The 23,087-nt window shown below is 43.4% G+C and overlaps 1 long non-coding RNA gene and 2 other non-coding genes across 3 annotated transcripts; 2 read left to right on the top strand and 1 right to left on the bottom strand.

The window, feature by feature from the left end:
* Positions 1-4,689: 4,689 nt before the first annotated feature.
* On the top strand, positions 4,690-4,762 carry trnar-ccu (transfer RNA arginine (anticodon CCU)). The gene has a single exon. It is a non-coding gene; the product is annotated as a tRNA-Arg (tRNA).
* Positions 4,763-14,922: 10,160 nt separating this feature from the next.
* trnar-ccu (transfer RNA arginine (anticodon CCU)) lies at positions 14,923-14,995 on the bottom strand. The gene has a single exon. It is a non-coding gene; the product is annotated as a tRNA-Arg (tRNA).
* Positions 14,996-22,014: 7,019 nt separating this feature from the next.
* Positions 22,015-22,504, top strand: LOC146491550 (uncharacterized). The gene is made up of 2 exons (XR_014872274.1): positions 22,015-22,321; positions 22,400-22,504. It is a non-coding gene; the product is annotated as an uncharacterized LOC146491550 (long non-coding RNA).
* The last annotated feature ends 583 nt before the right edge of the window (positions 22,505-23,087 follow it).

Genomic DNA, 23,087 nt, shown 5'->3' with positions numbered 1-23,087 from the left:
CTGTCAGCCTGTCAACAAGCAGAGATAAAGAGAAAAACTTGTTCTCAGAATAGAATCAGCTGTTCTCTGTACTGTCGGATGCTCCTGCTCTCCGGAGAAAGCGTTTCTCATCTGACATCTCCATGGATAAGACCGAGATTTCCTATTCGGTGTAAGGGAGTGATGGAGTGAACGGCTCAATGAGAGGGACAAGGGGGGAGGCCTGAACAAAGCTTTGTCCACTCGCACCCTCTCTGTGGATCACAGTGTGACGACCCCACTTTCCCAGACTATGAAAGTCACCCTCTGGTGTTTAGGTTAAAGAAATCCAGGAGAGGAAATTAATTTTGTCGTAACTCGTTTAACCTTTCAGCGTGCCCCTGGGTAGCCAGGAGGCAACGAGAAGTGAGGTTGGATGTGATAACAGCTATCTGGTGACTGCTTATGGTCTGCAGCTCGTCGGTTTTCAGCATCACAAAGACTGCTCAGAGGTAACTTGAGATACATTTAAACGCTCTAACCCAGGATTTTATTCATAATTACGCCAAAATTAAAAGTACATTTGTGTCAGAGTCTCTTGGAAACTGGAATCAGTTTGACCAGTGTACTTCACAACATGATTATCATGCATACTTACATTAAAGTGACCACATTTTTTTTTTTTTGCAATTACACTTGGAAAAACAGTGATTTGAGACTATAGTTGACCAGACTATAGTTGACCAACAAACTTGCAATCTTGTTGCCTTTGAAATGGTCGCTTTGAACACAAGGAGCGGGTGTGCAACCACTCGCAGTTAGCTGCCATCTACAACTTTGGCTTTTGCGCATCAAGTGTTAATAAAAAGTCAATAAGATGAAGTCCGTCTGCAATCAGTTTGGGTCAAGCTGGCAATCGCATGCTGTCTGTTTGTGATAATACAGACATTGACTGTGAAAAATAGGCAAAAATTACAAATCTGATGCCATCTTTGCAAATCTACATACACAGAAATTCACATTAATGACAACGTCCAGTCAGAACCTTGTAGGTCTAACAGGATTTCATCCAAAATCAGTGACGTGTTTGCTGCAGGACGATGATTTAAAATGACATAGGTGCTCAGCAACCTTGCTTTAATATTTATAGCAAGAATACAACCAACTGGCAAGCAGCTGCCAATCAACTGCAAAGACATGAATTCTGCTTGCATTTATAAATGAGGCGGTAATTATTTAACCTTCACCAATATGTCTGAGTAATTGCAGTCAGACAATTGTTACTTAAGTAACAAGTACGTTACAGCATTTGGCAAAAGCCTAACAGTGGTCACCAAAATGATATTTTTCCTAGCTGAAAGGAAGTGTTGTCCTATTTTTACTCTTTTCTTCTAACAAAAAAACAAAAAACAGATTTTCCCATAAAATGTAACAGTCTGCTTGTCTCAGCGATGAGCAGTACAGCCCCACATGCTTGCTAGAGTGGCTGTAGATTATTCTTGGTTAACTCTACCCACCTTGGAAACAGTTGGCAACACTGGCTCTGATCCAGCAAGAGGAGAAATTCATACCATTTTTTCCCTGTCTTAACGTTTGTGGTTCTTTTTCTTTTTACTGCGGTAGTTATGATGATTTAAAGTGGAACCAACTTTAGCTTCATGTGAATAAGTGCATATAAAATCTGCACTGAGACTTTAGATGGGGCATATCAGCGCAAACACCTCATAATAGCTGTCAGCACGAGCACCTTGCAGTCACTGAGTCAGCCATCTGTATGCCAAATTACTCTAGAGTCAAATGTGAGACATCTGTCCAACAGATAAAGCTTTCACCAAACTGGGTCATGCAACAGGACAATGATCCCAAGCATAACAGCAAATCTACAACAGAAGAACAAAAAGAAGAAAAGAATCAAAGTGTTATTATGGTCCAGTCAAAGTCCAGATGTGGCACGGTAAGAGAGCTGTGCATGAACAAATTCTCACAAACCTCACTGAACTGAAGCAGATTTATAAATCAGAATGGGCCAAAATTCCTCCACAACAAAACAAGAAACCGATAAAGTCACACAGAAAAAGATAATTTCAAGTTATTGCTCCTAAAAGTGTTTATACAAGCTGCTTTTAGCTTCCAAAGGACTGGAAAAACGTTTTTTCACAGGACTGTAGAAAGAAGCTCCAGATTTGTCGTCACTGATGTTTCTGAGCCCTGACACACAACAGTAGGTAAGCAAATACGATGCGATTGCTCCCATGAGCCGGTGCGTCCATGCATCACGGCACACGGCATAAAGATAAATGTTTCCCGACGTCTTCACTCAGTTTCAACTTGTTGCCACATGTCAGCGGTGTCTTCCTGCCACTGGAAATGACTTCCTGTCTCTTATGGATTTATAGTCGCTTAGCAGATGTGAACATCTGGCTGCACAGGAGTTAGCAAGTGAATTTATGGGAGCGCATCTATAGCATTTGCAGCAGATTTTTATCCCTGTGTTTTGTTAGCGGGACATGAAAAGGAAAAAGCGTGAGTAAACAGAAAGAACTGATAGGATCCAGATTAAAAAGCCCGAGGTTGTTATAGGTAATGAACCTACACCGTGCGTGTGCAGCTATTGTCGCCTATAATTGCAGTGATGTTCTTCAGCAGCCGAGAAATGCCAAAGAGGACCGCTCAAACAAAAACACCTGCCTCGGCTGTTGTTCCGCTACAATATTTCCTTCCTGGCAATCCCCTGCCTCTCTGCCTTTCACACACTCCCCCCTCCTCCTCCTGCCACGGGTCCATGAGCGAATATTTTTGTATTTTTTATAGAAAACAGAAGAAGAAGTGCCAGTTGGGAGACAAAAGGAGAAAGTGGTGACATTATGATGTGCCCGTGATGTTAATTAAAAGAGGAGAATGAGTCCATTCAGCAGCGTTTTACCGATCCCTGAACAATAACCTTTTGTGTTAAAGAGAAATGTGATCTATACCAACCCTGTAAGAGGTTTACATTAAACCCAGCAAGCTGTACAATGAAATGTCACTCTCCTGCCATCTCTGCAAGGATTCAGGCTCACGCAGTGACGTGTTTATGTGAGGTGAAGCGTTAACGCTGTGTTTCATTTTATTTCCTTTGCTTGTCACTTAAGCATTTTGTTATTGGTACTGTATATCACACCGCTCTATGTTTTCTTGTCATTTAGGTCTCCGTTATCCAATTCAGCTTTGTCTTTGCTTGTCATCTTTTTTGAAGGAGATGAAGAGGGATCTTTTGTTTTTTAAATATAAAGGCCCTTAGGGTTTGTTTTATTTCATGTCAAGAAAATTTATATTTTTGATGTACTGTATCACTGAGCATGTAAATACTATAAGCCAATCAAGCGTTCGGATGCTGGTGGATGTCAGGCGTGCATTCTGTCAGTTTCTATCTTGTTGTCAGAGGCAGGATGAATGCATTAAGACGACTTCTGTACGGTACTTTCATCAGATTCCTCTCTTTGAGACGTGTGGAGGTACAAAAAAAACACCGAAAAGCTCATCAACCCATAAACACATCAAGTCATTAAGGGAAGTCTCGAACTTCTTGGCATTGTTCGACCTTTTTTGGGAAAGCTTCCAGGGGGTGGAAATCTGTTTCCGCAGGCTCGGTAATGTTCAGATGTGGTGATTCAGAGGGACATGAAAGGTATTTCACTCGCTCATGCTGTTCATGAGTCCACTTGCCAGCGTGAGTGGGGGCATTATTTTGAAATATGAAAATTTCATGAATGAAAAGCTCTTGCACCACGGGGTGTACCTAAGGAAATGGCCTCTTACTCCTTATTATTTCACCATGTGGAGGAATTACTGGGCTTATGACTCCCACAAGATTGCTACGATACATTTAAAGACCAGGCTGCACATTTAACTGTTACAACAATCTGCTGCAGGCATATATGACTTTCTTAGAATGGCAGCAGGGAGACAATTTAGGTCAAGAGGACTACCACTTTGGTCCAAATGAAATAGTGTAAAGCTACACTGCATTCACACAAAAGCACATAAAAGGCGTCTCAAGTCCTGGATTTTTGTTGCTGCAAAAAACATTTGAGAAAAATAACTAAAGTTATGAACTGCCTTGACATAGTGAAGAATATCTAAGGTATCCTTCACAGACTGCTCAGCGACCCCAATGCAACCTCCGGTTATGAGGATCAAAGCCGACTATAGATAGCCAGGTTGCAATTCTTATAAACAACAGCTGCAGATCCATCATGTAAATCTCTCATTCCACCACATACCAATGGTGTTGTATTGGATTGAGATCTGGTGACTGTGAAGTCATTCTCATTGTCACGTTTAAGAAATTAGTTTGAGATGATCTTAGCTTTGTGACACGGCGTGTTATCAGAAGATGGTACACTGTGGTCATATAGGAATGGACATCGTCAGCAACAACACTGTTCATTGGTGTTTAACTAATGCTCCGTTGGTACTAAGCGGCCCAAAGTGTGCTAAGAATCCCTTTTACAATCAGAGCTGTTTTAATTAATTGTCACATGAAATCAGCAAGATGCTCCAAAGACTCTTTAAAGGCTTAATGGTTAATATGTAATAGAGCAAGTGATCCAGATCTTAGTTACTCTCTAGTCCTTGGGTGGTTTCCTGTCCACAAATAACAGGAACATTCAAACAAAGTGGAGCTCAGAGCACAGCTCAGGAGCTGAACCAACTGAACAATATGCAGTATGTTTGGGTTCACTGCATGCAGCCCCAGTGGCCTAATGGATAAGGCACTGGCCTCCTAAGCCAGGGATTGTGGGTTCGAGTCCCATCTGGGGTGCTGTGCAGCAGAGTGGCGCAGCGGAAGCGTGCTGGGCCCATAACCCAGAGGTCGATGGATCGAAACCATCCTCTACTAACACTTTTAGGCAGCTGGTTGAACCCTGAGTAATGGGCCTCAAGTGTGCCGAGAAAATCATCACACCAACATAAACAGCACAATGGATTCATGCTTCCTATGCCACCTCATGTTGTAGCCAATCTGTTTAAATGTCCACTGTTTTAACCGAGTACCTGAACAGTTGTACGTAATAAAGTGTGCATCTCTCTAGCTGACCATGCTTATTCTCCGCCCCTTACCTGTTTGATAGATGTAGGCACTTTTACACCTTTAACATCAATGAAATTTTTTTTATCAATTAGGTGGATTGGCCCCACCGGAAGAATCACAGTGATTAATAATTCTGATTAGATGCCGATATTGTGATTAACAACATTTTTTCCTCTATCATTTAAAAGATTTTCACTTTTCAGATGAAACATCTCAACCTCCACAAGACAACTTGTTTTTTTGCTGTTCTTTTTTCTTGAGGATTAAGTTTCCATCAGTCACTCTTGGTGACTTTGGATTCACATTTCTGTGGCGTTTCATATTGTCACAACTTTTCACTCTGTTCCCTTTGTGGCGCTTTATTATTGCGGTTTTGTCTCGCAGTACAAAGACTGTATGGATTCTTTGATATGTCAGCGATGCAAATACAATGATGGCTTGAAATGACAAGAAACAGAAAGGAGCTCATACTCTGACAGCAGAACTAGGCCAATTTATATAGCAAATGATTGGTGCCATTCGTTTTAGCGCGCACGGAAGCAGTTGTTCACTTATACGGCGAGCAAAATATTAACAGTGTGTTCATAAGTAATTAGTCTGAACTCTAACCTTTCTTCCTTTCAGTGCCCAGTCTGCTGGCTGTCTCTCTAACTTGCTGTAAGAAAACGAGCAGCTTGTTTCAGCCTCAACAACCCCTGAAACAGTAGCCATAAAATAAACAAACTAGAAATCTAATAAAATTGTGGATGAGGTGATGACTATGGGACATTTAACCATATTTTCGTACATTTAATAAACATCCATCCATTCGCTTCCGCTTATCCTTTTCAGGGACGCGGGGGGCGCTGGAGCCAATCCCAGCTGTCGTAGGGCGAGAGGCGGGGTACACCCTGGACAGGTCGCCAGTCTGTCGCAGGGCCAACACACAGGGACAGACAACAATGTGAGTTGTCTGTCCCTGTGCACTCACATTCACACCTAGTGGCAATTTGGATTAATCAATTAACCTATCCCCACAAGCGACAAACCACATTTAATAAACATATAAACAATTAAATTACAGAAAGTTCCCTTTTTTTTATACTGTTTCCATAAAAAATGTATGTTGTTTTTTTTTAATGGTGGCTTTACAGTAAAAACTGACTTGCATTTCTCTTCTTTTTCTTATATTGAAATATTTCATGAATTAAAAGGGTATTTAAAGTTATTTACACTGACAAAAAGGGAAGTTTTACTGGTGTGGGCCACAATGTAAAATGAGTTTGACATCTCAGCTGTGGAGGAAAGCGAGGTGTGGGAGTTGGAAAGAGTGGAAAGGGCGGAGGGATCATCCAATGCAGCGACCTCGGTTGATCGTGGGGGAAAGTCTTTGAGTTAATTTTTAATTTTTACTGAAAATATTTCAATTCTCTGAATAACAGACTTGCCAAATCTCAGCCAAAGTTCTGGTCTAACCTTGACCACATTTCGTTTTCCAAACTTTTGCTGCTCGGATCGCTCATGGGTGTCCTCCCACTGTGTACTTGTACTTGTGCAACAAGACGGATGCAGAAAGAAGAGAATCATAAGTGCATCCTAAGCGGTCCAGGGCTCCGCAGGCCTGTGCAAACCTGTAGGTGGTGATGAACAATTACTTAGACACACTCTGTTTGTTTTCCTCTGGAGGGAAAGAGGTTGGAGTGCATTTTTCTTTCATACAAAAACATAAAACTGCTCTTTGTTTTGCCCCTTTAGGATACTGTAGGTAAACAAAATTTGTAATATTTACTCGGCTGCAGTCACCCGGGTACTTGTGTCGGCAGTGGCTCCAGCTTGTTGCAGCATCGGGTACATCTGAGCGGTCTGCAGGATCTGAGGCATCACTGGGGAGGCTGTGCTGGCACGGATGAGGAAACGGGAGAAGGAAAGTGGGAAAGGAGGGGGTATAAAGGGAATCGATGCAAAGCTCCTTTTAAACTCCCAGGCTGTGCAGCTGCTAGCAATTACCTGAGAAGGAGAGAGGAAAGACTGTGAAGTAACCCAGCACTGAAGGCCTCTCCTCAGCTCACGCCCGGAGGCTCACTAATTACTTCACCAAAAACCCCGAATATCTGTCAGAACCAATCAGAGGCCGCCAGGAAATAGGAACATGGAGAGGCATTCATTTGTTTGTGAGGCAAACACTCGCCAAGATACTAAGAATCTGTGTTTATTAATGCATGTGTACAGGTTGCTCCCTGGAAAATATCGCCTCCCGCTCTGAGGAAGGACATTTTCATCCACACAGACGCAGCTTAGCATGGAGTTAAGCAAAGGGTAGAAAGTAGAGTCGGAAACATGAGGTGCTTGCTCTATATGAGAATCGTCATTTCTGCATCCTTTCTCTTCCCTCCTTCCCCCAACACCTTCCTTCATCTTCTTTGGATTGGTTAGGGAGCCTGGCTGTCCCCCCCCACTCCACCACCACCACCACCACCCTCTGCCATATGCTCAACGCCGTTAGTCTTTTAGAACCACTTTGTCACTCTCCCGAGTTTAGGAGGTAGACTTTGAAAGTGATGTCGCGGGATGCAAAACACCCGGGGAAGGTGGGCCAGCACCAGACAATGATTAATACGGCTTTCAACGATCTCCTTGAAGGAAACTGAGGCGTCATTGCGTCGCTGCAGAATTACTTCGGCTTAGAAGGGAGGTGTGGTGGTGGTGGGGCAGAGGGGTAGCTGCATCATAGTTCTTTGAATCGCCGTATATGGATGTTTTTTAATTAAAATGTTTAGAGAAAAACACATTATTCACAACCTTGAATTGCAAGGGCGAAACATACTTTATGCATCAGGGAGGAGGAAAGTGTTGAGACTTTGTCACATTCATGAAAGCCTCATCTTGATTTCCATGCCGCTCCTCCAAGGTTGAGCAGGTTGTTGTCGTCCCCCTCCCCCCACCTCCTTCCTGTTCCAAGTTCTAAAATGATAAATGATAAATTAGCGCACATTTCTCATACCTTTCATCTGCTAAGACGTCGGGACGCACCGAGAAACAAATGCTGTAGATTTTAAACGTTAGAGAGAGGCTTTCTTTCTCCCTTTGGGGAGTGCTGAGGTGTGCTTTTGCATGAATGGAGCCCAAATGGAGTTTGCAGAGCTCGAGGTGGCAGGAAGAGCAGGAGCTGGTCATTTCCAACGTGAACCCACGGGATCGTGTTTTCTCAGGGGCCGCTAATACGCGCTGGCATAGTGAGTGACTCTCCTCGATGAAGGTCTAATTAAGACTAATAGAAGACGATGATGGAGGTCTGCTCGGGGAGCTGTGACACTCACACCTCCTGTGGGTGTTACTTGGCTTTCTTCGGGGTACACTTGTACACAGCGTGAAAGTGTTGTGCCATATCACAGAAGCCCAGTGAGGAAGATATTTACCTGTCACCAATTCTTGCTTGTTGCTGAGTAGTAAGATGCATGGTGCTGTGCAAAAGTGTTGAGCCATCCTGCATTTCGTTATGTTGTTCTGGGAAAACATACATAAGGCCCGGAGCCCAGAATCTGCCTGACAACGATTCCTATCCAGCCGACTGTATGACTGGAAAATGTGAAGGAGCACGGTGGGTCAGATGGCTTTATTTATTGGGGTTTTTTTTACAGTGAGTCTGAACAAAAAAAAAGTTCATTTTCTTTATGTTTTATAACTTTTTCTGTAATTTTACACGTTTATTTCTTACAGTTTAAGCCCAAACAGTCATGCTAATCTACTACACCAACGTGTCTTTATCATGTGGAAAAACTGAGACACTCTGTTGAAATTGCATTGTTAAAAAGCCCTCTGGGATTAAATGTTCAGTTTTATTTCTCTTTATTGAGAGGAAGGGGAACTTTCACTAGTCGGGGCCACTTGAGCGAGTTATTTGTGGCCCACGATGTAAAATGAATTTGATAAATAGTCCTCATTACTCGTTGGGTGGCTTTAAAGGTGCATTGTTGATTTAGTCTTCCTCTCACTGGGCCGCTGTTGAAACATTTATTCAGTAGCAAAGTGAGCGAGGATCAGATTGCACATATTTGGTAGAAAGCAGAATATCAACACTGTGAAGAAAGTTCAACTGAGTGCAGCTCACTGGGGAACTCAGATGATTTTGTTGTTTTTTGATAAAAATGTGAAAAATAAAAACATAAAATGAAAAAGAGAAACATTCCACTGTGACTGTGTTCAATCTTTGACTGTGCATATATCCAGCTCTGTGATTTGATGGACATCTTTACAGATTTAGGTAGCAATCACTAACTGTTCACTTTATAAGTTTACGAATGTCCAGGTTCTGGTTAACAAAGATATCCAATCAGCCTATCACCTTGCAGCAACTCGGTGCATTTAAGCATGATGAAGAGAGCCTGCTGAAGTTTAAACAGAGCATGAGGACAGGGAAGAGACTCTGTCTCATCAGGATACAGCGATGTTCTAGCAGTGAGTGCATTTATAAACAGTTTCCTTTGCAATAATAACAGAAAGCTGGCTGTCTAAAAGTGCTAACAGGAGATGGCTCAGCACACTTCTGATGCGCCATGCCACAAATTCACACCAGATGGGACTCGAACCCACAACCCCTGGGTTAGAAGCCTAGTGCCTTAGCCATTAGTCCACTGGGGCTGCACTCAATGTGCTGCATATTATTCAGTCTACAGCTGATCCATTGTGACCTGCAGTGAAATGAGGAAAATGTCTATTCAGCTCCTGAGCTTTGCTCTGGGCTCCACTTTGTTTGGATGGTGTTTCTGTTGTTCGTGGAGACTCATGAAACCAGACGAGGACCAGAGAGTAACTAAGATCTGGATCACTGGCTCTGGTTACATTAAACATTAAGTCTTTAAAGAGTCTTTAAAGGATCTTTCAGAATTTATACCACAAAGAACAAAGACAGCTCTGAAGGAAAAAGGGGGTCTGACCCTTTAGTAGAAAAGTATAGTGCACAGTATAAAATATTGAATAATATAGTATAAAATACTATCACAGCACAAATCAAAATGGGGAAAAAATGTAGATCACACACAGTCTATTGAGTTTGTACTCTATTAATCTCTTTAAACCTTCGACTTGCCTGTAAGCTGATTTCTGCTGTTATGATCCCCGTCACACCTACTCCTGTCACATTTCTTCTGTCCAATCCAGAGATGGGCAGTAACGCGTGTAATCTGATTACTTATTTAAAGTAACGAGTAAAGTAAGGGATTACTATCGCAAAAACGGTAATTAGATTACCGTTACTTTCCGGTAGGAACGCTGCGTTACTGCGTTACTAAAACCGTGATTTTTTTGTGAGAATGTCTCATGACAGTGACGTAAGCGAGTGCGACGTTCGTGACAACAGCTGTGTGCAGATCAACAGTGGATAATATATTGAGTGCGGGAGAGAGTATGAGCATGCAGCGTTTAAAGCGTGGAAGTACTGACCTTACTTTGAGTTTGATTCCATAAAAAGTGACAAAAACATTAGCATCCATTGTGCGTGGGAAGAAAACTTCTTTTTACAGCGAAAAAAACCCCTAAACTTCCAAGCAAGCACCGAGTGCACAACGACGTAATGGGAAATTCACAGAGAAGCTCGCGGATTCTTCCACTGACCGCTGCGGCACACCTGCACCAGGGCAAACCTCCGCCTACCCAACTCCTGCTTTACAGGTGAAAATAGAGCAAAAGGACCGCGAGTCTTTGACTTACTGGCATCTATTTGAAAGACTGAGTGTAAACACAAAATATATTTTATGTGCTGGAATGTGCAGAAAATAGGTTTAAATGTTAAACAAATTTCTTCCAGTCAGAGAATGTTGCATATAATTACATTTTTGCTTGATGCATAAAGTTAAAAGATTAAAACTAATAAAACAAGTTAAAAAAAAAAGAGACTTTTCCATTTGATTACATTTTGTATGATGGATTATGCAGAAAAAGTAGAATTGGGCTGAAAGATCTATCACTTTATCACCTATTCAGGTTGTAAATCGTGTTTTTAAAAAGTAACTAAGTAACTAAGTAATTAATTACTTTTGAAAATAAGTCATCAGTAAAGTAACGGGATTACTTTTTGGGGAAGTAATCAGTAATTAGTTACTGATTACTTTTTTCAAGTAACTTGGCCAACACTGGTCCTATCTCCCATTTTTTTTTTAAATTAAAGAAGTTGCAGTGGCCAGTTTGAGGGGGGGAAATGTGACAGTGATATAATGAGCTATGAATACTCGCATTTATCCACTAATAAGTAAGATAATTTAGAAATGAGTGCTGAGTAATGACGTTATGATTGTGGTGGGGACACAGAAACAAAGGAAGTGCTCTCACTCAGTCATTCCCTTCCTCCAGCACACACACACACACACACACATTCATGTACAAAGAGTCATTTGCACACTCAATAAAACTACTGTTCTTCCATATCGCAATTTATCCGAACAAATTAGAGGCTGCGAGCATCCCACAGATGAAATCTCAGTTAGTATCTACCATGCAAATTAAAGCAACGTGGCCCATACTCCATTACACATATCATTATAAACCCCTTTGCCCCACTTCAAAACCCCCGCTACCAATAATCAATCTCACCATGTTGGGGTATAAAATGCAAAGCTGTGAATTAACAAGCAGGCGTGACAGGCTGATTATTGATTTAATGTCAGCGCCTGGACGGCACATACATCTCTGAGGCACAGCACACTATTAAAATGTCCTAACTAGGGTAATTGCATTAGACACCTTTTTATACCACTTTGTAGGGCTAATCGGCATGTAATAAGGAGAGAGATGAGACAGGAGCCCAGCGATTTGTCGAGACAGCGGCCACGTGATGTCATGTCTGGAGGCGGAAGGTAAAGCAGGAAAGAGAGAAGAATAAAAGAAGTAGAAGGGAACGATCAGGGCTTTAATCTGTGCAGGGTTACAGATTTCTTGCCGCTACAGTAGGAAAGGTTAGAGCAGAGGTCAAAGGTTAAACAGAGACAACGTCAATGTTGGTCTTTGGACTGACCTGATTAAAAACAACTAAATTTTGACAGAAGCCCAGAGCGAAGATCAAGATTCAGCCAGCGTGCACACCAGAACATAAAAGCAGAAAACATGTAAGATGGCCTCCGCCAGAGCCCAGCAGAGGCTGGACAACTCATTCTGGACCCACCCAGGCAGCACAAGCACCATGTGAGCCGAGGGTTTCTTACAATTGAAATCTAAAGAGTCCTGCTGACAGATTTATTTAGCAATGTTTCTTTATCAGGCAGAAAAACTAAGTTGCCCAAAGTAGGCTGCATGTATGCGACCCTCGATGTAAAAAGAGTTCGACATCTCTGAGCTAAAACTTTGCTTCAGTGTTTACAGTTTGGTGTCGTTATAGTCATGCTAGCTCCAAGAAATTCCGCAAAGGTAGATGTGAAGACAGACCCGCGTTTGTGTCCGTGAAGTTTGAAGGGCACAAAAACAGAACAGTCCTGCAGGAAGACGAAAAGCATTTTCCCAAGAATTGAAACATCCTTCAACATGTTGACAGCGCTCCAGGCTTGGACCACTTCCTGTCGCTCCCTGAATGAAGATGTGAAACTTCATTATAGAACCCCCCGATGAGGCCTGTGAGGGAGGGAAAACAGAGAAAAGAAAGAGGAGAAGACGAAGAAGACAGGGTGGCCAGGTGCCAGGTGCTCACTGTGACGGGACACCCCATCGCCACGGAGACATGGGTCAGGGGGCATTCGGTGGGAGGGGCTGCTCGGGGCGGGGGGAAGGGGAGGGCGTGTGCGCCGAGCAGCGGGGCGGCCAAAGCTTTGGCATGAATTACCCGCCTGCTGAGCCGGCGCTTTGGAGATGCTGGATGAGAGGTCACGTACTCAGTGGCCCTCAAACGCACACACAGGCTCGCCCGGCAACAACAACAAGGCTCTGTGTGCGCCCGGCTAGTCACAACAGCTATTCTGCATTTAGCACACAAACACTTGTGCGCTCTTGGAGAGGAGGAATTAGGTCAGCTCCGTTGGTCAAACAGGACGGCTCGATCCGCAGCGGGGCACTAAACACAAATTATTCTCACTAGAATGCTTTTAATATCAAAGAGGAGAGGGACAATCAGTGGCTGGACCTCCTCCATTTAGACCGTCCCACAGCACAGCGTGGCTCCATGCAAGGCACCTTGTCCAAAGAGCACCTGGACGCGAGAACAATTCGGGCAAATAGAGCGCACTCGGTTTCTGTCCTCGAGTAAACAAGCTGAAATGCTGATTTTTTTTTTTTTTTATTTATTTTTGCCCATCTGGGGAACTATGGCGTTGCTACGGTCACCGAAAGGCACAAGAAAAGTTTGTTTAATCTGCACACAGAGAATAAACATTTTAGTTTCTCGATGTGTAATAATTGAAAGTTCGTTTTTAATATTAACTTCATTAGATAAAATTAATGAGTTTGTTTTTGCGCTTTGAATTTTGGTAATTGGTTGACCTTTGTTTGTTGAAATTGGGATTACAAACTGCATTGTGTTTTATGATGAAAAATAAAGATGTGGTTTGAATATGAAATGTATATTTTAACAGAGAAAACCTAAATACTTGAACTGCCCATAAAATTTTTTTAGGTTTGTATGTTTTAATGTGTTTTTTTATGTACTTAATGTTATAATGCTGATGTTTACAAAAGTAATTTTACAGTTCAATATGAATAATAAAAAGGGTAAAAAAAAAATACGTTTGAAGGCTGCAGTAATGATTAATCCTGTTTTGTTGACCTTAGCTTTGTATCCCACAGACCCACACTGTTGTATATTTAATCAGACTGAAATTCAAAGACTAGCAACGACAGGCTAAATAACCCTTGGTGACCCAAGTTAAACTTGGCAATGGGACTGATAATTTACATATGTCAGGGCTGTAAATAAGTGAGAAGGTCATCTATACTGTTAGATACAATCAGGTCCATAAGTTTGTGGACGTTTTTACTTTAGACTATCACAGCGTGTTTTAAATCAAATAACTAACATGTGACTGAAGTGCAGGTTGTTGGCTTTACAGCTTTTAGAGCATTTTTTATAAACAGTTCCGCATTTTCAGAGGTTCAAAAGCAATTAGACAATTGAGTTTCAAGACCAGCATGAGTTTTGATTCTGATTGAAGCAACTTTGAACGTGGCATTGCTGATGGTGTCAGATGGGCTGGTCTGACTATTTCAGAAAGTGCTGATCTGCTGGGATTTTCCCACATAAGCATTTGTAGTGTTTACAGATAATGATACGAAAAAGTGAGCGGCAGTTTTCTGGGAGAACATGCCTTGTTGATATCAGAGGTAAGAGGTGAATGGCCAGGCTGCTTTGAGCTAAAGGAAGACAACAGTAAATTAAAACAACCACTTGTTGCGACCAAGGCATGTGTAAGAGCATCTCTGAAAGCAGCAGAAGTCCGCAATGGGAACCAGTCATGAGCTATGAACTGGAAATTGAGGCTATAAAACACAAATCTGGACCATAAAATACTGGCAAAGGTTCGCTGGTCTGATGAGTCTCAGGGCAAGGTGAATATATCCAAATCAAAGCGTTTCCTTGAACATGACGATGAGTCCACTGTACTCAAATGGCCTCGGCAGACACCAGATCTCAATCCAATAGAGCATCTTTAGGATGTGGTGGAATGGGAGATTCACATCATGACAACATGGACCAAAATCTATGATGAATGGTTCCAGCACCCTGTGCCATTTAGAGCTAAGGCAGGGTCCAAACAGATACTAGGAATGACTTGGCCAGTAAGTGCATATATAAACAGTGTCCATTAATGGACACGTTAAACAGTGACCTTAATGACAGAAAGCTCGCTGTCTAAAAGTTCGAGCAGAGAATGGCTTCAATCCATTGACCTCTGGGTTAAGGACGTGCAATGATTTCACTGTGCCACTCTGCTGGAAATCACCCCAGATGGGACTTGAACCCACAATCCCTGGCTTAGGAGGCCAGTGCCTTATCCATTAGGCCACTGGGGCCGCCTTGTGTGTGACACCTCTATGTGGTTACTGCCCTTTGCTTATCATACCAAAGTGAGGCTGGCCGTCCGAACAAAAATTTTAGCCACGCCTGCCTTAGACGAAGGATCTTGTTGGTTGTTTGGGACTTTGAAGCTAACACTGGCTGTAAAAAGAAAAATCACACTGAAGTAAATAGGTGGTCAATGAAGGCTTTTGGAGCCAGTGAGTAGCTTTAGCCTCTTAGTAAAAATAATCGTGTTCTGATAAGATCATCAGGCAGGCTACCATTTACCATCTTAATGTGGAGTTGCCAAGGTTACACGTATCCAGTGTCAAACGCACAGATGCAAGATCTGACTTTTACTGTGATTCAGGACAGAAAACAGGAAACAAATTGTGCCTAATGGTGGATCACCAAGCCTCCTCTTCGGTGTGACACCGCCGTTAAACTAGAGGTTTGTTTTCGCCAGCAGTATCCGTATGTGATGATCCCACTCCCACAGGAAGAGGGAGAGAGTGGCTGAAGTGAATCAAAGGCCAGCGGCTTCTGTGTCTGCCTCCGTCCGGTTGATTGCCAGAGACGCTGGATCAGCGCCTCCATCATCTGACAACCCGTGAGAGCGACTCATTCATTCAATCCTCTCCTACACACCTCCGGGACCTCAACAACACCTCGCAGCATAATGAATCAAACTCTCTGCCAGGAAAACACAAACCCCCGCATAAACACACACACACAGACACGTGCACATGCCGCAGTAATGATTGTCAGCGAAGACAAAAGAAAAGTTTGATGACGAGTTCATGACTTATTCTGTAAAAGGGAGGGGAGGGGGGCTTGTGGATGTGCTGCAGCGAGATTCTGGAGCCATGTAATCATGGCAGGCGTCAACAACGCCATCCTTATTACTGCGGTAATGAAAAGTGAATCAGTCTCACACGGATTCATTTGTTAAAGGCAAATAATTAAGACAAAGGTCCTGCATCAAGCAGACAAATCAGAAAGACAAAGTGTGGTGCGTGACAGTCCTCCCGCGGTGATGCAGGCCTGTCCTTTTGTGTCATGACTAGTCGCTCTCTGGCATTAATCAGAGCGTCGTCCTATCTTGTTAGGCTGAGCTGGGAGATGATAGGGAGACCGCAGGTCTTTAATCAAGGTTAGAATAATCTGCGATGGTAGCTGATTATAAACCTGATCATCAGCAACATATTGTCACCTCCTAATCATCCAAATAAACAGAGAGAGAGGGAAAGAGGGAGACCTGCCCTCAGCCCCCACGTGGAGGAATAAATTACACGCAAACACACACATGCCAGAGCTTTACACATGCCTACATGCATATGCAAACACAATAAATGCATGCATTGCCCACACACAGGCACACGGGGCCGAGCGTGCGCACGCGTGCGCGTCCTGATATGCAATCTGCAGCGCGCTGCACTTTTTTTTGTTGTTGTTTTACATCAAATACTTTTAATGCAAATACCACATTTTATGGGGGCCTTTTGAAAATTCTTGCCTCTCAGCGATTGGGAAACAAATGCACCGCGGCTAAGAAAGCCCCAGCTTGAAAGACATCCATCAAGACAGCAGATAAACAATGAAATGGCCCCTCTCAAGTCGATGATAACCTCAACTTCTTTCTAATCTACTTTCATGTGCTTTGTCTCCCCTTTTTTTCCTCTTTTTTATTTACTCCCACTCTTTTATTTCACCTCTCCCAGGGTGAGCCTCTCCTCTTCCTCTTCCTCCCTCTCCTTCCTCCAGAAGCTCATTACCTCGGGACCGAGCGAGATCTCGGCTGTTTTCAACGCAGCAAAAAAAAAGAAAAAAGAAGAAAAAATTATAACACGACCGGCGACGGCACTCGTTAGCAGCCTTGTCAATCATCTTTGGCGCAGGCAGGGTGGAGAAGCAATCGGCGCCGGGGTCAGCGATGAAGATGTTCATTCTCTATTCATCCATCACATCTTTCGGGGAAATCAATTTACAGCGCATCAGCGTCACAGTTGCCTCGACAACAGCGGTGATGTGAGAGTGGAGGGAAACAACTTCTAAGAGAGAGACAGAGGAGAGTGGTGGATTCGTTTAGATACAACCTAATAAACGTCACTCATCTTCTTCTTCTTTGTCTTTTTTCTCCTCTATCACCCCACCACCACCACGTTCTAGGTTACATGAATGCTTTCGCCTCTAATCAAAATTACTATTTGCTAATAACTCAAAACTTTAATAGCAACCAAAGCATCAACTACCCAATCCTTCGTGGTGCTTTCACTTCCCTGTCCCGTTCAGGAGGTGGCAGGTGACGAGGCGGAGGTTTTGGGGGACGTTGCCGCTCATTTTTAATGTAGTTGTTGCTTTCTCGCAGGTGTCAGCTTCACGGTTCATTAAGGGTGTTTGGTTTGAGGGGGGGGGGACCTGAAGAGATGGAGGATAAAAGGCAGACAGAGATGGAAGAGAGTTAGAAAGTAATTGGCGACGTAAATGAAACACGCCGCCGACGCGGTCCACGTTTGCAGACTTCAGATGAAAACATGGGTTAAAAAAAAGAAAACAGACACTGAGCGACGAGTGTGCGCTGGACATGGGAAGGCTTTGAGGAAACCTGAAGTGTGAGGTGGAAGACAGGCGAGTAGAGGGGGACGTGACAGAACGAGGAGAAGGATGGAGAGCCAGTTTGTGTGCATGGAAGCGCACAAGCTTTGCCAAAAAAGTGGGTGTTTGTGCGTGTGTGCATGTGTGCTCTCATTCCAGGAGATGTCATGCTGTTTGAGCAAACGGTTCTCCGTTAAGGCCATCCACCGCCTGCTGCCGGCGCCACCACCCCTGCTGTACCCAGCCAGCCTCGTGCCAACGCCTCTGACACCACAGCCGCTGATGCCAGGAGCCCGCCTGCCCCCTCGTCTCAGCAGAGCAGATGTCACTCAATTGCCCTCCACCTCACCCCCTCAAAAACTCCACCACCGCCACCAGGAGCTGCCGCCACCCTAACAGGCAGCCGTGCCGGCGTGCCAAGCAGGCGATGTGTTAAGAGAATGTGGGGCAGCGGGCCCACCGACGGGACAGCAGCAGGCGGGAACGCACAGAGCGGGGAGTGCTGTAGATTTTTCGCGCTCCCGCCAATCCCCCCCCCCCGACACCACCCTCGATCCACCCACCTCTCCCTGACAAACGCACGCACATGCCGCATGCACTGGCTCACAAACACATGCGCAGTTCCCCGCCCCATCGTAAAAAAAAAAAGAGACACACTTTCCCCTCGTTCTCCCGAGATGACACCCCCTGCAGGCCTTTGGAATATTTTAATTCTGTTTCCTAACTCTTATTATGTGTGGAGTGTGTGACATGTGAATTGTAATTAGTTGCTCTGGGGTGAGCAGAGAGCGAAACCCCCACCTCTTTAAAAAAAAAAAAAAAGAGAGAGAGAGTGAAAACACTGGAGGGCAAATAATCTTTCCAAACACCCCATCCAATTTTAACCCCCCTCCCCGAGTCACAACCTGGTGTTCCTGTTGCCACCTTCGGTTTACCTACATAGGTGCAGGCCCCCCCTCCCCTTTTGTGTTGTTTCTCCATCCAAGGCCGCCATTCTCCTCCTCCTTCGCACCGCCGTGGATCTTATCTGCGAGGGAGGCCCATATCAATAACCCCGCAGCCTCCGCTCCTGCACTACAAAGAGCCCGGGCAACAGGGGCTAGCTGTAAGGATGGAAGATAATGGGATTGAGGTGGTACTTAAATCTCAGCGAACCACTGCAGCTAAGTAATTAGTGGATGGGATACATACTGGAGGGTTAAGCAGAGCTAATGCCACCCTGGGCTTTGCTGCTGGAGCAAAATTAGCAGTAGAGGAATGAGAAAAAAGACAGCTTGCTGCATCTGTCTCTCAATCTATCTGCTAGACAACCAACGTTGGTGAAGCTCTCCAAGAAACCCCAACGCAGACTGAAAGAGGCCAGGGGTAGGAAGGTGGGAGGGAGGACGAGGATCAGGGATTGTAATTTCACAGCAGTGTCAGAAGAGCCAGCCGAGGCCCTGTCTTTCCATTGAGGCTTCATTAGGGCGAACAATGGACTTCCCTGCCATCTAATTAGATGAGGTTAATGAGGAGAGGAGGGCCACGGTTGATCCCCACCGTGCAGTCTGAGTCACAGGCGGGGTGGGGGTGGTCAAGGGGTCTTGGGGGCATGAGAAGAGCGTCCCCTTGGAAAGGACGCAATGTACAGTGCACTGTGTGGGCCACGGCGAGAGTGTAAACTCCATCTAAATCGCTGTATGATTGAATTATTGATTCCTGTAGGGAGGTAATGGGTTGATAACACATTGTATTACATTCACTGTGATTCTAATACGGTTTCACAAATATTACAGAAGAATTAGATATTGAGGGAAATGAGTGCAAGTGAAGACAGCGGAAAAGCAATTATTTGTAATAGCTTACAATACATTTTGCAGGGTGATTCATGGTGAATGCTCTTCAAGAGCAAATATTAGTCACTTGTTTTTTCTTTAAAAGCTGCAGCAATCCTCTCACATCTCATTGGACTTTTCTCCTTTTTTTTGTTTCTTTGAGTCTCTAAAAATACTGCACACCGGTCAGTTTCTAAAAGCCGGAGCTTTTTGTGATGTTTGGCTTCACTCTGTTCATTTAAAAAAAAAAAAAAAAAAATACGAGCGTCACAGCTTAGAATAAAGCTTCTTTGTGGGGAAAAAATCTGTTCCAGCTGCACTGTACCTAACATGTAAACTCACAGGAGGCTGTATGGATATGAGGCTAGCATCAGTTTATCAAATTGTTTCACTATCATCCATCCTTGTCATTTATATGCAACATACGCAAAGCTTTTCCTTCTTTTTTAGTGCATCATTTCAAGAAAGAAATGACAGAGGTGAGTCAGTTAATGACCAGATGCAAGGTATGCCTCCCACCTACTCGACGTAGAAATGAGTGAGGGAGAAGAGTCATTAATGGCTTCACCCTGCTGTCTCTTCAAATTCTTGGGTCTTGGCTAATGGCTGGTCAGACACACATTTCTTTCTTCTAATGTGGTTACAAAGATGTAAAATCACAGTCCAAAAATGCAATCATACACAACATGATGTCATAATAACATCACCGCAGGACGATTGTTAAAAACAACTGGCTTCCTCCTTCTACTAAATTTATTATATCAGTACTGCTATTATAGTTAGCACACACGCCTTATGGATTCTGATCACTAATACAAAATATAATCAGGAAAATTATATGATGATGCATTATGTTTGGTGGAAAAATCTGAAATAGCTTAAAGCAGATACGAAGCACTACACGTATAAAGGCTTATTTACACCATGGAGCTGTAGTGTAAAAAAAAATATCAGATTTAACTCTGTCTGTGAAGTTAGATTTAAGAAATAAGTGAGCCATGGGTCTGCAAAAAGCAATGTGAAAGTGAAAGTTCTCAGAGAAGTCTCTCACCTGGGGCGCTTCTAACAGTTCACTGTATCCGCCTTTTCCTGTTCAGTGTTTTTAGCACCGAAGTGTCATCTACACTAAGCTGGTGATATCTCGGAGGGACACACCGATCACAGTGTCAATCGCTATTTCGGGTAGGTACCATCAGGCAAGTGCATAATATTACCTGACTAGTTCTGCTGCCTAAGCCTAACTAAATGGCTTGACTGTCACTGTTTCTGATTAATGGAAATGAATCATTTTAATCTGGGAATGTAAATATATAAATACTGCCATACTTTCATAATACTCCAAAGTACTCATATGGCAATGCATATTTTAATGGAAACCTCTGAGACTGCCACTTTATTAGCTGTAACAACACAAAAGGGATGTTTTCACACCGAGGCTCATTAATTTCAACTTGTAATACAGTATACAATATGTAATTACATGGACCATTTGGATCATGCTGCATGGTGACTAATGAGTACTACCTTTGGTATTTTAGTTCAGAGTTTTTTTTTGTTACACCAGATCCCCTTCCAGATGCAACCCCAAAGGAGATTTATATCCCTGGCTGGAATTGAACCAGTAACCTTTTACCCACCAAGCATATGTGCGATCATTTTCAAGAATAAAGGGAAAGACAAGACTATATATACAAACAGGTTTGATAGTGCATTCTAGACTCATTCAAAAACCAGAATTTCCGAATTCCCAGTTAGAATTTTCATCTAAAATTCCTCCTCAATTCAGACTTCAAGGATTTCAGATTTCAACAAGGGACTGACGTAATTACTCCTGACTCCTGAGGTATCTGGAACGGAGCATGAATGTACAAAGACACAGGGGGAACCATCAACCCTTGTGACAGTAGACATGGCTGGGCAGAACATGAAAAACGAGGCAAAATAACTAAAACAGGAAGTAACCCAAAGACAAATGGCTAACAGAAACTTGAAGAGTTAAGGAAGTAATGTGCAGCCATGTGGTGACGAGAGAGTGCAGAAAGTCAGTGGAAAACGAGTTCAAGAAGGGACAGATAACATAAATGGGGACAATGTCAACTGTGCCGTTCCCATGCTGAACTTTCCTCAACCTCAGTAAATACCAATGAGAACAAAGACGAATGTTGTCCAAGATAAGGACGATGTTGGGCAATGCCTTTCACCTACCTTTCACGGGAGACTGAGAATATCCAAATGCACAAATGAACAACACAGGGAATCACACACTGCAAAGGCTGCACACCCTAATATCTACACAACCTTTACAGAGAAAGCTAATTGTCTGCATGATAAGAGGGGGTTTTATATTTCAATTTTGGATAATATATCAAGAAATTTAAATATTAGAACTACTTTTATTAAGGCTATTCTTTAATATAATGGATTACTTGTAATATTAGTACTTTAACTTGTTCATTCCTGCACTTACCTTTGTGGAGCAATTTTCTCTGTTTTGCCATTTATCATTTATCATAACAATAAGCACCTTATGTATATTGTTGACACAAGAACACACTGACATCTTAACTCAGTATTTACCTGCCTGTGCAATCTCTGTCTTCATGATAATCGAAAAGAAAAATCATTGTCACGGACCCGGTTCCGGGGACTCGGGGTCCGTGAACAGTGTGGACCTTTATTATTATGATTATTATTGGGTGTATGTTTGCTGCACTGTGCTCTTGTGTTCCATGCTGGTGTGTGTACGTGTGTGTCTGCGGGTGTGGCTGGAGGATGAAGGACAGCCACCTGCAGGCCCGATGGGTGTGGCCCTGCCAGCTGCTGGTCACGCCCAGGTTCCCACACACCTGCTTCTGATCAGGCTCGTCGGGGGAGCTACTTAACAGAGCAATGGAGCTTCCTCCGGCGCAGGATCGTTGAGTTAGACTCCATGTCAGTGTCGCAAGTACTGTTAAGTGTATGCCTGCTGGAGTGGTGCCATAACGGCTGCGTCTGTTGGTTTTTCCTCAGGAGAGCGGAACACGGGACTGCAGGACGCACGGGGTGTGCGTAGGCACAGGAGCAGAGAGCACGGAATACCAGCACTTGGGAGAAGGCACGACACAGGAGTTGAGGGAGCACTCGGGAGACTTATTGTGTGGTGTATATTTACCCCCACTGTAAATAAATGCACTGTTCATTGCACTAAGTCCAGCGTTTGGGTCCTTTCTCCAACATTCCCCACGGCTTGCCCTGGCAAACCGTGACAATCATCCCAATTCAAAGATGAAGAATATACATTTGAAATTAGGGATATCACGTGTACTGTATTGGATGTCTGTTTTGTAGTTCCCCTAAGGGAGACTTAATGAGATGAAATGTCTAAGAAGTTTCCCACCACTTTGCCTTGGATTGAAGATACAGGTTTAGTTGTTTGTCTTTATCATCAACATTTTCAGACCCCAAAAATCCATTTTAAAGGAATTTAAAATAATAAACCAACAAATACTAAAACCAACTTGTTATCAACACCCAGAAAACCCACCAAAGTGCCAGATTGCTCACAACACAGAATACAGCATGTGAGTTTGCCCGTGATTAACAGCTAATTAAACGGGTGTAAGAAAGAAGGGAAGAGGTGTGCGTGAATTTGCCATTAGAGATGTGACAGACGAGGGACTGGGTTTATGTATAGATAATGGCAGTTAAAAAGCTTGTG

This window comes from Neolamprologus multifasciatus, chromosome 23 (assembly GCF_963576455.1).
Source record: "Neolamprologus multifasciatus chromosome 23, fNeoMul1.2, whole genome shotgun sequence".
NCBI lineage: Eukaryota > Metazoa > Chordata > Actinopteri > Cichliformes > Cichlidae > Neolamprologus > Neolamprologus multifasciatus.
Note: the sequence above shows the minus strand (reverse complement) of the source record. Positions and strands in the feature narration are given on the sequence as shown.